This window comes from Pteronotus mesoamericanus, unplaced genomic scaffold, assembly GCF_021234165.1.
Source record: "Pteronotus mesoamericanus isolate MK-2021 breed Mesoamerican mustached bat unplaced genomic scaffold, CSHL_Meso_final contig_40, whole genome shotgun sequence".
Classification (NCBI taxonomy): domain Eukaryota; kingdom Metazoa; phylum Chordata; class Mammalia; order Chiroptera; family Mormoopidae; genus Pteronotus; species Pteronotus mesoamericanus.
The window spans coordinates 6,840,672-6,855,803 of NW_026555150.1; the positions used below are offsets into that span (position 1 = coordinate 6,840,672).

Sequence of the window (15,132 nt, forward strand, 5' to 3'; positions counted from 1 at the left end):
AATTAATATTTTGTTTATTCTTTACTGACAGCAACCAGAGGAGGGGGCAGGGGATCAAGGAACATGTATAAAGGACACATAGACAAAAATAAAAAGGGAGTAGGAGCAAGCGTGTGAGGTGGGGAAGGGAGGGGCAGGAGGAGTGCGAGGGAATGGACAAAACTGGACTTTAACAGTTTTGTTAAAGTTTTAACAGTTTAACAACAATAAGAAACAATTTTTAAAAATTAATATTTTGTTTAATACAAATGATTGTTTACAAGACTATATTAAATCCATGTTATTCTGGGAAATAATGATAGGCAGAGGGTAAAAACAGTATTTACCAAAAGAACCAAAGAATGTTTTTTTCCAATATGTGGAATACTCTGCTTCACTGAACTTCAGATCATGAATGAGTTAGTAGTTAGGCTCTTTGAAAAATGATACCAATTGCATTCCAAGGGTAATCTCCTAGAAGAGTACAAAAAGTATAATATATTTATTTCAAAGGGTGGTTGTTTTTATTCATACATAGCATTGCGTCTTGATTTAGGTAATAAATGGCAAAGTGCAAGGGAACTACCCGCTGTTTAATACAAAGGTAAAAGCTTATATGTTATGGTTTAGTTTTCTGCTCTTTTAGTCATTCATATTAACAATTACTTTTTCTCATTATCCCTTTCTGAACTTTTCACACTCCACTTTATAAACCTTCATTAAACACTTTAGCTGTCAGAATTGCTTCTGGATTTTGGTGTTTCATTGATTTTTATTCACCATTTATTCAAAAAATACATATTCAATAAATACATATTTGCAGATATGTATTTAGTAAATATATATCTGCAAAATATAGTGCTAGGTAATGGAGATATAATGATGAACAACTTAGGCAATGTTCTTTACCCTCTAAGAGCTGATCCTCTATTTGGGAATAAAGGTATTAATTTTAAAATTAAAAAAAAACAGGGTTTTTTCTCTCAAATAAATGAGTAAGTCGGAATCAAGATGGTGGAGGAGTGAGTAGAAATCACACTGACCTCCTCCCAGGACCAACCTGGAATTACAACTAAGTTGGGGAGAAATTACCTGGAACAGACAACTGAACAAGAGCAAGAGAGGAGCCTTGCAATCTCGGAGACGAAAGAATCAGCTTTAGCGCAACCTAACTGGTAAGGAGTGCGGTACAGACCTCAAAAGGCAGGCGGGGCGCCAAGGGTGGCAGCACCAGAAGGATATTGAAACGGCCAGTTGGATTCCCCTGAGGAGAGTGGGGTCTGAACCAAAAGCAGGGATCTCTAGCCCACAGCACCAGAGCCCAAAAAGTACACAGAAAATAGCAGGCTGTGAAAAGCAGCAGGGTTGCTCTCTGCCAAAGACAGGCGGCTGGAGATGCAAAGAACCTTCTATAAGGCCAACGTAACATTTTTATTTGCAGCCACTTACCCTGGTCTCCAGCAAAGGCAGGGGAAGAGTGGGCTAAAGATGCCTAAGGAGAGACTGGGGAAGGAGGCTTTAGGGAGAGAACTGAGAGGGTAGCCAGTCGCATCTCGGTGCTGACTCATCCCCCATGCGGCAGCAGCCATTTTTCTCAGGAAGAGGTGACTCCCCCCTGAGCAGCACCAGCGTCAAAGGAACCAATAGTCCCATCCCCAGGTAGGATTCCACCCTGCCCTGTGCTAAGCTATCTGCTGAGTGCAGAGTGGCAGCCACAGACAGTAGATCCCTGGCTAAAGGGGGCACAGAGAGGTCTGGTGACACTTGAGGAGAATGGGGACAGAGGCTTTGGGGAGAGAACGGAGAGAGTAGCTGGCAGGATCCCAGTGCGGACTCCTCCCCCATATGGCAGCAACGTGAGTTGACCCAATAACCCCGCCCCCAGGAGGGACTCCGCCCATCCCTGATCTGTCTAAGGCGGCCTGCTTGAGTGCAGAGTGATTAGATTAACAGCGGAAGGAGACAGCCACAAACAGTAGATTCCTGGAAGTCTGGAACAGACTGCCTAAGGTCAGACAGGGTCAACATCTGACATCGTTAGAGGCAGATCCAGAAAGTAAAAACAGCGGTCTCCAACCATAGAAGTTCACACCATAAAGTCAGGAAATCAAGACAGATCAATTTAAGAAGCAGAAGCAAAAGAGAAGAGTCTCACAAATAATGGAAAAACAAAGAAACACCCCCCACTCGAAGGAAAAGGACCAATCCCCAGAAAGAGAACTAAATGAAATAGAGGCAAGTAAACTATCAGATATTGGGGGGGCGGGGAAATTGAGACAACTGTAATAGAATAAACATGATTTATAAATTAAAAAATAAAGTAAAAAAATAAAAAAAATATGAGATACATATTATCAAAAGTGGATTTTCATAAATGTTCTTTCTCCAGATATATGTAAAGGAAATAAGGATCAAATGCATTGTGAATAGATTATCAAGACAAAAACAATCAGGATAGACTAAAAATTGCACCCTTAAAGGATTGTATGCCACTGTAGTATATTATATGTTGGCAGCACTCTGTGTAGAGCTTAACATACTATGGGGGAGAGATCAGAGAACCAAGTTGTTTACATAGAATGGCATGAATATAAAACAAATTCAATTGGTTTAGAAAACCAAGGCAATCCTAGGAATTTATAGGTACTAAAGGTTATGGAAGAGTTGTTCTGGATTCATCTCCTTCCCTAAATTTTTTGGGGGAATGAAGACTATAACTCTTTATTGGATAATATTTATATTAATCGCCACGGGTCTATAAACTCAGATTCTGAAATATTCTGTAGAGTAAAATGTACAGCATACAACAAAAGTGTAAAACTATAGGAACGAATCTAATTTGAGACTCCAGGGAAGGCTTGAAATTTTAAACTGAAATATGAAGGAGGACTAAGACTCAAAGAAGTGAATATTAGGATCTGTAAAAAGATTGGTTCTAAGCAGAAATTATGACATACACAAAGGCCTCCTTTTGAGATACGTCCCAGAATATGATTAAAGGTTCAAAAGAAAAGCACTATGCTTAAGACAAAGACAAGTCACATGGGATACCATGGAACCTATATTAAAGACTAAGGATGTTATACTAAGATCAATTGCAACCTACAATCTATTCAAGAAAATTAAATATACACTTGAAATAATTTGTATATGCCTTAGTGATGAGTCAGATTCCAAGTATTTAAAGACTCTTGTGTTGACAGAATTCTAGTGGTTCATGAAATTTGTCATGGATATTTTGCCTTTTTCATCATGTACTCATCACTATTCAAGTTCATATAATGATGTGTATCAAATAAGTAGCATAATGCTTAAGTGGGCTGAGAGATTTTTTTCAGGTTAGCATAATAATGAAAAGCCTCATAGAACAAGTGGAGTTTGAAATAGAGTTTCAGAGAAGCATGGAGTTTTGATAAGCATCATTGGGAGAGAGTGGTTGACAAGATGAGGGAGGGCATTTTCTTTGAGGAGAACAGTATAAATAAAAAACCATAGATATGATAGAGTGGCACATTCTAAGCCCTGTGAAATGAACAGTTTGGCATCATTGAGATGATTTATAAGCCTAAAGAGGAGGTCACAAGATCCCGAGCTAGAATAGCCAGTAAAGATGGTATAACATGAGGATTCAGAAAATACATTTAATGAAAGATGTATAGAACTTTGTGGTGAATTTCATATGAAGTGTTGAAGAGAAAGGGAAAAGCAAAGATTTACTTTATACTTGAGTAATTAGGAAGATAACTATTAAATATGAAATGTTGTGAGCTTTGTTATACTTAGTCTTCATGCCATCCTTACTTTCATACACTTTACAGTAACACCCTAAAATGCTTTTCTTTTGCCTAACTTGGACTTTTCCATACCAGTTGAGAAGTAATTGTGGATTATTTCATGCTGGTATAGTCTGCCAGACAGTAATTTAATTTTGGTGGCACCTTCATCTATGTCTGTTGAGCAAAATCTGTTGGTACCAGTGTTGAATATTTAGGTATATTATAATTTCACTTGATGACAAATGAGAGAGGAGCTGAAAAAAGAGAAAAAATTCCCAATTTTAATAGAAGCACAGTTCACATAAATTTGTTCAAATGAGATGAATATAAAAATCAAGTGGAATGAAATTTGTCTAAATTTGTTGGATTTAAACTTGGATTAAATTATGAAGGGAAAACTTTGTTTAAAAGTACATGACAAAAATATATCAATTAAATGTGTATCTAAATAAGAGTTTTATTTCAGAATTTTCATTTTTTCTCATTAAGAACAGAAGCACATAATTAGTTCTAGGCTTGTAACATATTTCTCCTGATTATGTTTTCTCAAGTATACATTATAGTAAAGGACTTGTTGTAGGAAATTTAGGAATATAAACCAGTTTATCTGGGCATATGAGATAATTTTATTTTACTAATGTGGAGTTTGAAGTGATGGTAAATATTAATGTGGAAATAGCTAGTAAGCAATTATAAATATAAGACTAGAGTTCAGATTAGAATTAAAAGTTTGAGAATTATATGGCCAAAGGTATATGGACCATGAGATTAGAATTCAAATGACTAATGACATAACAGATACAGGAATATTGTTAGACATTGCTCTTTAAATACTTATATAATAAAAGAGGCAAGGTTTCAGACCTCTGAATGGTGGAGAACTGGAACCAAAGTATCTGCAAAAACCTAAAAGTCACATTTCTGTAAAACAAGCATTAAAAATCTCTAGCCAATGTCTTAAGGACTTACTAAGAGCGTTGGCCATCTTGAAAATTTTGTAAGAACAGTCACCTGCAAAGAATCAGAACCTCAAATTTGTACCACATGTGGAAAAATGTACCATACATACCATACAAAGATAATAAAATTTGCAAACCAACAAATTAATATAAAATTAACCTTAGAAATATTGAAACCTATAGAGACTCAACAGAAGACAGTATGAAACTGCTTAAAGCAAATATGCACAATTCAGAGCATAAAAGAATGCCATAAAAATAATTACTCTGAAGATGAGGATAAAGTTAAAATTGCATACCACATATGGAAGCTAACCACCATGAGAGCGTAAGCAAATAAAATAAACATACTAAGTAACACATTGTAAATTACAGATAATAGAAAAAATTAAAAGTCTTAAAATAAGTATTTTAAATGATTAAGAGTTAAAAGAAGGAGTGGATACTATAAAAAGAAGATCAAGATACCATAGAAAAAATGATAATAAAAAAAGGAAAAATTTTTTGTAGTTTATAACACTTTTATTAAGAGTGAACAGAATTATCAGTATTTCTAAATGGTAAACAATGGGAACTGAACTATCAAAGGAAACACATTAAGAATTGTATATAATAGACAAAAAACCCTCAGTTTTCTTACTGCCTTTATACATCAATACGTTATAGTTAAGTATAACTGAATTCCTTATTAAGCAAACATTTTTGCATATGCTGCTTTCTCTTTTTCTTTCTGTGCTTTTATCTTCTGTTTGACTTTCAGCAATTCTGCCTGGATAGCTTTATATTCTGGTTCTATCTCCTGAGCTTTCTTAAGATTGGCCAATACTTGGTCATATTCTCTTAATCCTTGCCATCCTTGAGCCCTATGGCACAGTGCTTTGGTATTTGATGGGTCAATTTCAAGAGACTGCAAACAACTGTCAATTGCTCCCTGCCAATTTGACATCTTCAGTCTACAAGCACCAATATTCAGGATGCATATTAAAGCTACAGGTTGCAGCTTCAATCTACCTGCTTCCTCAGTTACAGCCTTTGAACCTTCCACATGTCTTAAAACCTTCAAGTATTTTTTCATGGCCATCTCCCAGTTCTGGGATTTGAAAAAAAAAAAAAGTATTCCCAATGCTTTTTAAGTCTTCTGTTATTAATAATATTTTATCTACATCTCTTAAATCTATATCTGCATTCTTGGGGAAATCTGGATGCCTGTCACCAGAACCATCTTCTGGGAATATTCCCCAGTCATCTCCTTCCTTCAGTTCTCTGCATTTTGCAATAATGCACAATTTAGCAGGCTTTTCACCTTTAACTTCAACGTTTTCCAGAATTCTTGCCACACCCATTCCTTTAATTACTTGGCCAAATACCACATGTTTCCCATCCAAATAAGGAGTTGGAACTGTTGTGATAAAGAACTGAGAACCATTTGTGTTGCTGCCTGCATTTGCCATGCTCGATAAACCCTCCTGGTCACACTTATAATAGAAATTTTCATCTTCAAACTTTTCACCATACTTTCTCCACCTGTCCTATTCTGATTTGAGAAGTCTCTACCCTGAATAATAAATTTCTTAATAATTCAATGGAATGGGCATCCTTTGAAAAGGAGAGTTTTTCCAGTGGTAGGTCCAATGCCTTTTTCTCCTGTACACAATGCACGAAAATTTTCTGCAGTTTTGGGTACAGTATCTGCAAACAATTCTAAGACAATTTGACCAACTTGCTCACCTCTGATGTCTACATCAAAGAAGAATCAGGGGTTATTGGGGTTGGAGGGCTTAGCTTTGGGGGATGGGTATGACATTTTGACTTGCAGATGCGTTTGAAAGCAGGTTATGAGCACCTCATGGCCACCTGGTATCTGAAACCCCCCAAAAGGAAAAATTTTAATTTTAATATGTATACTTTAATTTTTTAAAGTTTTTTTATTAACACTACTACAGATGTTACCATCTCCCTTTTTGCCTACCTCCTCTTGGCCCCAAAACTCTTTCCTCTGGTCATCACCACACTGTTGTCTATGTCCGTGGGTAATGCATATCTCTTTTGGCCTATCCTTTCATCCTCTTTTATTCAGTCCCCGTTACCCTCTCCCCTCTGATATCTGTCAGTCTGTCCATGTATACATGCATCTGTTTCTATTTTGTTCATCAGTTTATTTTGTTCATTAGATTCTACATATAAATGAGATCATACAGTATTTGTCTTTCATCGACCGCCTTATATCACTTAGCAAAATAACCTCCAGGTCCATCCATTGCTGTCAAAAAATGTAAAAGTTCCCTTTTTTATGGCTGTACAGCCACTTCTGGGAATATATCCTAACAACCCCGAAACATTAATCAGAAAGAGTACATGAACCCCTATATTCATAGAAGCATTATTTATAATAACCAGGATATGTGATCAGCCCAAGTGCCCAACAGGAGATGAGTGGATACAAAAACTGTGGTATTTACAAGAATGGAATACTATGCTTCTATTAAAAGGAAATTTTCAAAATAAAATATAGGCATTTGAATAAATAACCTGAGGAAAATAAAAAAAAATAGATTAAACATAGTTGAAAAGCGACTTAGTGAAATAGAATATAGATCTGAGGAACTTACCCTGGTTATAGCATAGAGCATTAAAGAAATGGATGAAATAAAAATGAAATCCAAGCAATATGGAGAACAATATAGGAGAAAATATAATCAAGCAATATCTAATCAGGTTTCTAGAAGAGGAAATAAAGATGAGAAAGTGACAATGTTCCAAAAATAATTGGCTGAGGAATTTCCAGAATTGAGCTAAGACAAAACAGCTTAGCCTTAAAAATATATACTAAAGAACAAAATGTAAAATAGTAAACCTACATCCTGACACATCAAAGGGTAAAAATGAGAAGTATCCAACACAAAGATAAAACCTTAATGCCTACGAAACAGGAAAGACCATCTATAATGGGAATCTAATCAGACTTATATAAGATTTCTTATCAACAAAAATAAATGTCATAAATAAATGGAATAAGGTCTTCAAAGTTCTTAGAGAGCATACCAATTTAAAAGTGTAAATTCATCTTAAAAAGGAGAAAGTGAACATCCTTCTCTTGTTCTCGACATCAAGGGGAATGCTTGTAGTTTTTGCTCATTGAGTATGATGCTGGCACTGGGTTTGTCATATATGGCCTTTATTATGTTTAGGTATGTCCCCTCTAATCCCACTTTTCTGAGGGTTTTTATCATAAATTGGTGTTCGATTTTATCAAAAACTTTTTTTGCATTGATTGGTATGATCATGTGGTCTTTATCCTTCATTTTGTTTATGTGGTGAATCAAATTTATTGAGTTGTGAATGTTGTACCAATACTGCATTCCTGGAAAAAACCCAATTTGATCACTGTGTATGATTTTTTTTATGTGTTGCTATATTTGGTTTGCTAATGTTTTCTTGAGGATTTCACCATCTATGTTCATAAGGGATATTGGCCTATAATTTTCTTTTTTGCAGTATCTTTATCTGTTTTGGAATTAGGATAATGCTGGCTTTGTAAAATGAGCTTGGGAGACTTCCCTCCTTTGGAATTTTTTGAAAGAGTATGAGAAGGAGAGGTCTTAGTTATTCTTGAGATGTTTGGTAAAATTCACCTGTGATGCAGTCTGGCCCAGGACTTTTGTATTTTGGGAGTTTTTTGATTACTGCTTCAATTCACTAGATGTAATCTGTTTATTCAGATTCTTTGATTCTTCCTGATTTAGTTTTGGAAGATTTCTGGGAATATATCTCAAGGAACCCAACACACTAATTTGAAAGAACATAAGCACTGCTGTGTTAATTGCAGCATTATTTACAATCACCAAGATATGGAAGCAGTCCAAGTGTCCAGTAGATGAGTGGATAAAAAAACTGTGGGACATTTATGCAATGGAATACTACTCAGCCATAAAAAAGAATAAAATGTTACCCTTTGCGACAACATGGATGGACCTGAAGAACATTATGTTAAGTGAAAGAAGCCAGTCAGAGAAAGACAAATATCATATGATTTCACTCATATGTGAAATTTAATGAACAAAATGAACTAACAAGCAAAACAGAGACAGACTCATAGATGGAGAGCCAGGATGACAGCTAGACGGGGGAGGTAGGGGTTGGAGGGACTGAGCAAAAAGGAAAAAGGACTCATGGACATGTACAACAGCATGGTGATTACAGGGGAAAGAGGGTATAAGGAGACTAAATGATAAAGAAAAAAAAACAATAAGTTTTTTAAAGAAATAAATAAACTATTTTAAATTGTATTTAAGAAAGAGATTAAAATAAAGAAATTTTCAAAGCCACAAAATTTTAGAGATTGCTGCCACAGAATATGCATGAGTTGAAGGAAATGAAGTGTTGGGGTGCAAAAACAGTGGTGAAGGAAGAAGTTGTTAAATTGTGTTAATGAATTTGCCCAATGGCTAGCTCTGTATAAAAAGTTAATAATAATAATAATGATAATGATTACTGGAAAATTTAAAGACAATATGCTTCTAACATGCTCAGAAACAATACTATGAAAATCGTAGGAGACATTTGAGTCAAAGTATTCTAAGGTCATTTTGGGAAAAAAAAGATGTAAATACTGATTAATTATAATACCTTTAAGGTAAGGACACATGTACAAATGTAAAGGAAGCAAGTAAAGTATCAGAAATACAAAATATAAATTCCAACAAGTAGAAAAAGGAACACATATGAAATATATAATAAAAACTTAACTGATTTGATAGATCACAGGAAAGGATAGAGTATAAATGAGTCAAAATATGAAGTAATCACACACAATAAAATTATTAAACCATTTATTAAAAGACTGGTAGAAATGCAATCCAGATATGTTAATGAGAAAAAACTGTAGAAATATGAAAAAAGTACCACAACAGTGCAAATAGTATTAACCAATAGCAAACCAATGCATAAGATGTGATACTGTACAGTTTATAAAACAAATATACTAACTCCCTGTTTATCTTCTATCTGTCCATCATTTGTCTATCCATCTGTCCATCATTTGTCTATACATCTTAACCTTTGTGCATAACAAAAGAAAGATTGTTTTTAAACATATAAAACTATAATTCAGTATTATATCATCTATATAAGTTTAAAATTTCAAAGTATTTTATATTATTTATGAAAATACATGTACATATGTGGTAATTTATAAAAACATGGAGTTAGGGGCACAAGACTACCTATAAAGGAGAATCAAGATGGCAAAGGAGTGAGTGGAAGTCACACTGACCTCCTCCCAGGACCAACCTGAAATTACAACTAAATTGTGGAGAAATCACCTGGAACAAACAACTGAACAATAATGAGAGGACCCTTGTGACCCTGGAGACAGAAGCATCGGCTTTAGCACAATCTAACTGGTAAGGAGTGAGATACAGACCTGAGAAGGTGGGTGGGGTGCCCAGGGGCAGCACCAGAAGAATATGGAAAGGGCCAGTTGGATCCCCCTGAGGAGAGCGAGGTCCAAACCAAAAGCAGGAATCTCTAGCCTACAGCACCAGAGCCCAAAAACTACACAGAAAACAGCCAGCTGCGAAAAGCGGCAGGGTTGCTCTCTATGAGAGACAGGCAGCTGGAGATGCAAAGAGCCTTCTATAAGGCCAACATAACATTTTTATTTGCAGACACTTACTCTGCAAAGGCAGGGGCAGAGGGGGCTAGAGACACCTGGAGACTGGGGTATGAGGTTTCAGGAAGAAAACTTAGAGAGTAGCTGGTGGGATCTCGGTACTAACTCATCCCCCATGCGGCAGCATCCATTTTGCTCAAGATGAGGTCACTCCCCCCTGAGCAGCACCAGCGTCAAAGGGCCCAATAGCCGTGCCCCCAGGTGGGATTCCACTCCACCCTGTGCTGTCTAAGGTGGCCTCCTTGGTGTAGAGTAACTAGATTAACAGAGGAAGGAGATAGCCACAAACAGATTCCTAGAAGTCTCGAACAGACTACCTAAGGTCAGACAGGCTCAACATCTGACATCATCAGAGGCAGATCCAGAAAGTAAAAACAGCGGTCTCTAACCATAGAAGTTGACACCACAAAGTCAGGAAATCAACACAGATCAACTTAAGAAGCAGAAGCAAAAGAGAAGGGTCTCAAAAATAATGGGAAGACAAAGAAATATGTCCCACTTGAAGGGAAAGGAGGAATTCCCACAAAGACAACTAAATGAAATAGAGGTAAGTAAACTATCACATATTGAATTCCAAACACTGGTTCTAAAGAAGCTCAATGAGTTCAGTGAGCTCAGAGAGAATTACAAAAAATTACAGAGAAACTACAAGGAACTTAACTGAAAATTATATCAGCATGAAAAAGGAGATAGAAACTATCAATAGGAGACAAGAGGAAATGAAGAATACAATTTCTGAATTTAAGAACACACTTGAAGGAATCCAAAAGAGGCTTGATGAAGCTGAGGATGGAATCAGCAAGCTGGAGGACAAAGTAGAAAAAAGCTCCCAGGAAGAGCAAGAAAATGAAAAAAAGACCAAAAAAGAATGAAGAGGCATTTAAGGAAATGAAGGACAACCTGAAATGTAATAATATCTGTATCATAGGGATACCAGAAGGAGAAGAGGAGGAGGAAGGGATGGAGAACCTGTTTGAAAAAGTCATGATGAAAAACTTCCCTAAATGGAAGAGAGAAAAAGTCACACAAGTCGAGAAAGCACAGAGGGTCCCATTCAAGGAGAACCCAATGAGGCCCACTCCAAGACACATCATCATTAAAATGGCAAATATCAAAGATAAACAGAGAATCCTAAAGCATTTTAATTGTTCCTTTAATATTTGTTGAAGCTAAACCTGTTTTAGTATATTTCTTGCCTATTTCTATTATTTTTTAAAAAAGTTTTAAATGACTTTTTGGTATTCTTTATCCATTTATTGATTAAAGGTTTGTAGAACTTTTTTCCCTAAAAAAAACAAAAAACAAGAAACCGAAAGCCTATTAACCATGTTTTAAAAGTGTTACAAATATTTTTCTATTCTATTCCTTGTCCTGTAACTTCTTTTATGTATATTAACATATAATTACTTTTTAATATAGTCATATTATCAGTATTTACTTTATAGCTTCTGGGGTTGAATATTTTACTTCAGGTCATGAAAAATATTAGTTCTATTTTTTTCTGAAACTCCTTAGATTCTACATATTGATTTTTAACTCACCTGAATATTTCTTGTATAATGTGTGAAATAGGGCTCTGTATTTGTTTTATTTCATGTAATAGTGGTCCACACACCTTACTTGTGGAATAAGCCTTATTTTACCCATTGATTTGAAATATCAACTTAATCATACATATATTAATCAGATACATACGTTTGTCTGTAGAATATTCATTATATTTCATTGATCTACTTGATTATTTCTGTGCTGGTGTCATGTTGGTTTAATTGGTGGGACTTTATAATGGTTTTAAATTTGTTTTAATATTTTATAAATGTGACATGTAAAAAATAAATAAAATCAATCTACATTTAAGAAAGAAAGAAAGAAAGAAAGAAAGAAAGAAAGGAAGAAAGAGAGGGAGGGAGATGGAACTCCTACTTTTCGCGGACAACATGGATGGAAGTGGAGAATATTAAGCTAAATGAAATAAGCCAGTTGATGAAAGACAGTTACCAAATGACCTCACCTATAAGTGGACGCTATTTGACAACATAAACTAATGAACAAAATAAAACACAGGCACAAAAACATAGAGCAGACTGAAAGTGACCAGAGGGGAGGAGGAAAGAGGACATAGGTGGAAATATAGAGGAAGGGACTGACAAAGAATATGTATGAATGACCCATGGGCATGGACAAGAGAGTGGGAATTGACAGTGGGAGTGAGGGTTGGGCATGGCATTGGTGGAGGGGGAAAAGGGGGAAAAACTGAGAGAACTGTAATAGAATAAACATGATTTATAAATAAAAAAGTAAAAGAAAAAGAATAAAAAACATAGATTTAGGAAGCCTATTGTGGGAATATTAACTGTAACACTAAGGTTTTATTTTTTCTAAAAAAACATCAGAGAGAGAGAAGATGGCGGAGGAGTGAATGGGAGTCACGCTGATCTCCTCAAAGACCAAAATGAAATTGCAACTAAATGGTGGAGTAATCACCTGGAAAGCAGTGGAGCGATAGTGGGAGAGGAACCTTGGTGCCCCGGACAGTGGATTTGACTCTCACACATCCCAACGGGTAAGAAGTGCGGTGGAGGCTCGAGAGGGTGGGCTGGATGCCCACGGGCACTGGCACCAGAGGGACATTGAAACAGCCAGTTAGCTTCCCTCAAAAAGAACGGGGTCTGAATCATAAACAGGGACCCCTAAACTACAGCAGCTAAAGCCGAGAAAATACACACAAAACGCAACCCCTAAAAGCTTAGAGGTGCTCTCTGCCAGAGACAGGTGGCTGGGGATGCAAAGAGATATTTAAAGGGCCAATGCAAAAATTGCAGTGGCAGCTGCCCTCCTTGATCTCTGGGTACAGGCAGCAGCAGGGTGGGCTGGTGCCTGGGAAAAGAGTGGTAAGGAAAACTTTGTGAAGAGAACTGACACAGTGGCCTGTGGAGCCCCGGTGATGGTGTAACTCCCACCCTGCAGCTACCATCTCGCTCATACATAAGGGAATCAATTAAACTGCCTTTTGTGCACTCCACACACAGCTTGTATGCTGTGAGCTGGGGGGCTGAGTGCAGACTGGCTGGGAGAGCCTTGAGGAGAGACTGGAGACTCAGGCGTTGGGGAAAGAATGGGAGGGGGAACCTGGGAGTCCCGACTCCTTCTCCTTGCTCTAGTCTCCCTTGCTCAGGAAGAGGCCACACCCCCAAAGAGCCAAAAGCCAAAAAGCACACATAGACACCCCAAAAACACCCAGTGTAGGCGCGCGCACTTGCGCCGAGTAACCAGCGAAGGTTGGTGAGAGTGCGTGTGACCCGCGGGCTGGAGAATGCTTGCACCGGCCAGCAAGGCCTCCCACAGATTGGCACCGATACAGCCTGCAAGAGAGTGCACAGAGCAGCAAAGGCAGTCATAAATTAACCCACATGCACGCGATTGCGGAGCAGCCCAAAAAATTAGTAAAGCTGCCCAGAGTCCCCGGAGGAGTGACCAGAGACAGGATTAACCGGAGAGTCCTGGAGCTGACTTCCTCCCACTTGTGTAGACCCCATTTGGCGACGGCGAGCAACGCACCCAAAGAATCAAAAGCGGGAAAAACACACAATAGAAGACCCTAAACTGACCAGTGCCATGGAGCTTGCCGGCCAGGGGCCCAGATGAGTACGCGAGGTTGCAAATAAGCCCCATGGTCTGGGTCAAGCACATGCGAGTCCAGGCAGGCAAGGGATCCAGCTGCGCTGGGAGCGCGCTCAAGGAGCCTGCGTGAGAGTGGAGAGAGAACCCAAAAAATAGCCCAGCCCTGACTGAAGGGGTCACAGAGCTGCTCCAAGCAGGAGTCAGACACAGGCATTAGACTCCCGGAAGTATCAAACAAACAACCCAAGGTCCTATAGGGTCAACAACTGACATCATGAGAGGCAGGCCCGTAAAAAAAAGTAAAGGACAAAAATACTTAACAGACTCTCACAAAAATGGGAAGAAAAAGAAGTTCCCCCTAAATGAGTGGAAAAGGGGACTCCCCACAGAGAGAACTAAATGAAATAGAGGCAAGGGAACTATCAGATACTAAGTTCAAAAAAATGGTTCTAAGGAAGCTCAATGAGCTCATCCAGCTCAAAGGTAACTATGAGAAGCTGTAGAGAAACTATTAGGATCTTACAGCAAACTATATCAGCCTGGAAAAGGACATAGGAACTATCAAGAAGACACAAGAGGATATGAAGAATACCATTTCTGATTTGAAGAACACAGTAGAAGGAATCCAAAGCAGGCTGGATGAAGCCGAGGATCGAATCAGTGAGATGGAGGATAAGATAGAAAGAAGCTCCCAGAAAGAACAAGAAATGGAAAAACGACATAAAAAGAATGAAGAGGCATTTAGGGAAATGCAGGACAACTTGAAACGCAATAATATCCGTATAATAGGGATACCATTAGGAGAAGAAGAGGAGCAAGGGATAGAGACACTCCTCGAAAAAGTAATGATGGAAAATTTCCCTAATTTGAGGAGGAAATGCTCTCGTGGATCCAAGAGGCACAGAGGACCCCACTCAAGACGGACTCAAAGAGATCCACTCCAAGACACATCATCATTAAAATGGCAAATGTCAAAGACAAAGAAAGAATCCTCAAGGCAGCAAGGGAGAAGGAGAACGTAACATACAAGGGGGCCCCTATACGCCTAGGAGCTGACTTCTCAAAAGAAACACTACAAGTCAGAAGGGAATGGCAACAAATATTCCAAGCCATGAAAAGCAAGGGC

The 15,132-nt window shown here is 37.7% G+C and overlaps 1 pseudogene; it reads right to left on the reverse strand.

Moving 5' to 3' along the window:
* Positions 1 to 5,402: 5,402 nt before the first annotated feature.
* Positions 5,403 to 6,562, reverse strand: LOC129073293 (peptidyl-prolyl cis-trans isomerase D-like; annotated as a pseudogene).
* Between the last annotated feature and the right edge of the window lie 8,570 nt (positions 6,563 to 15,132).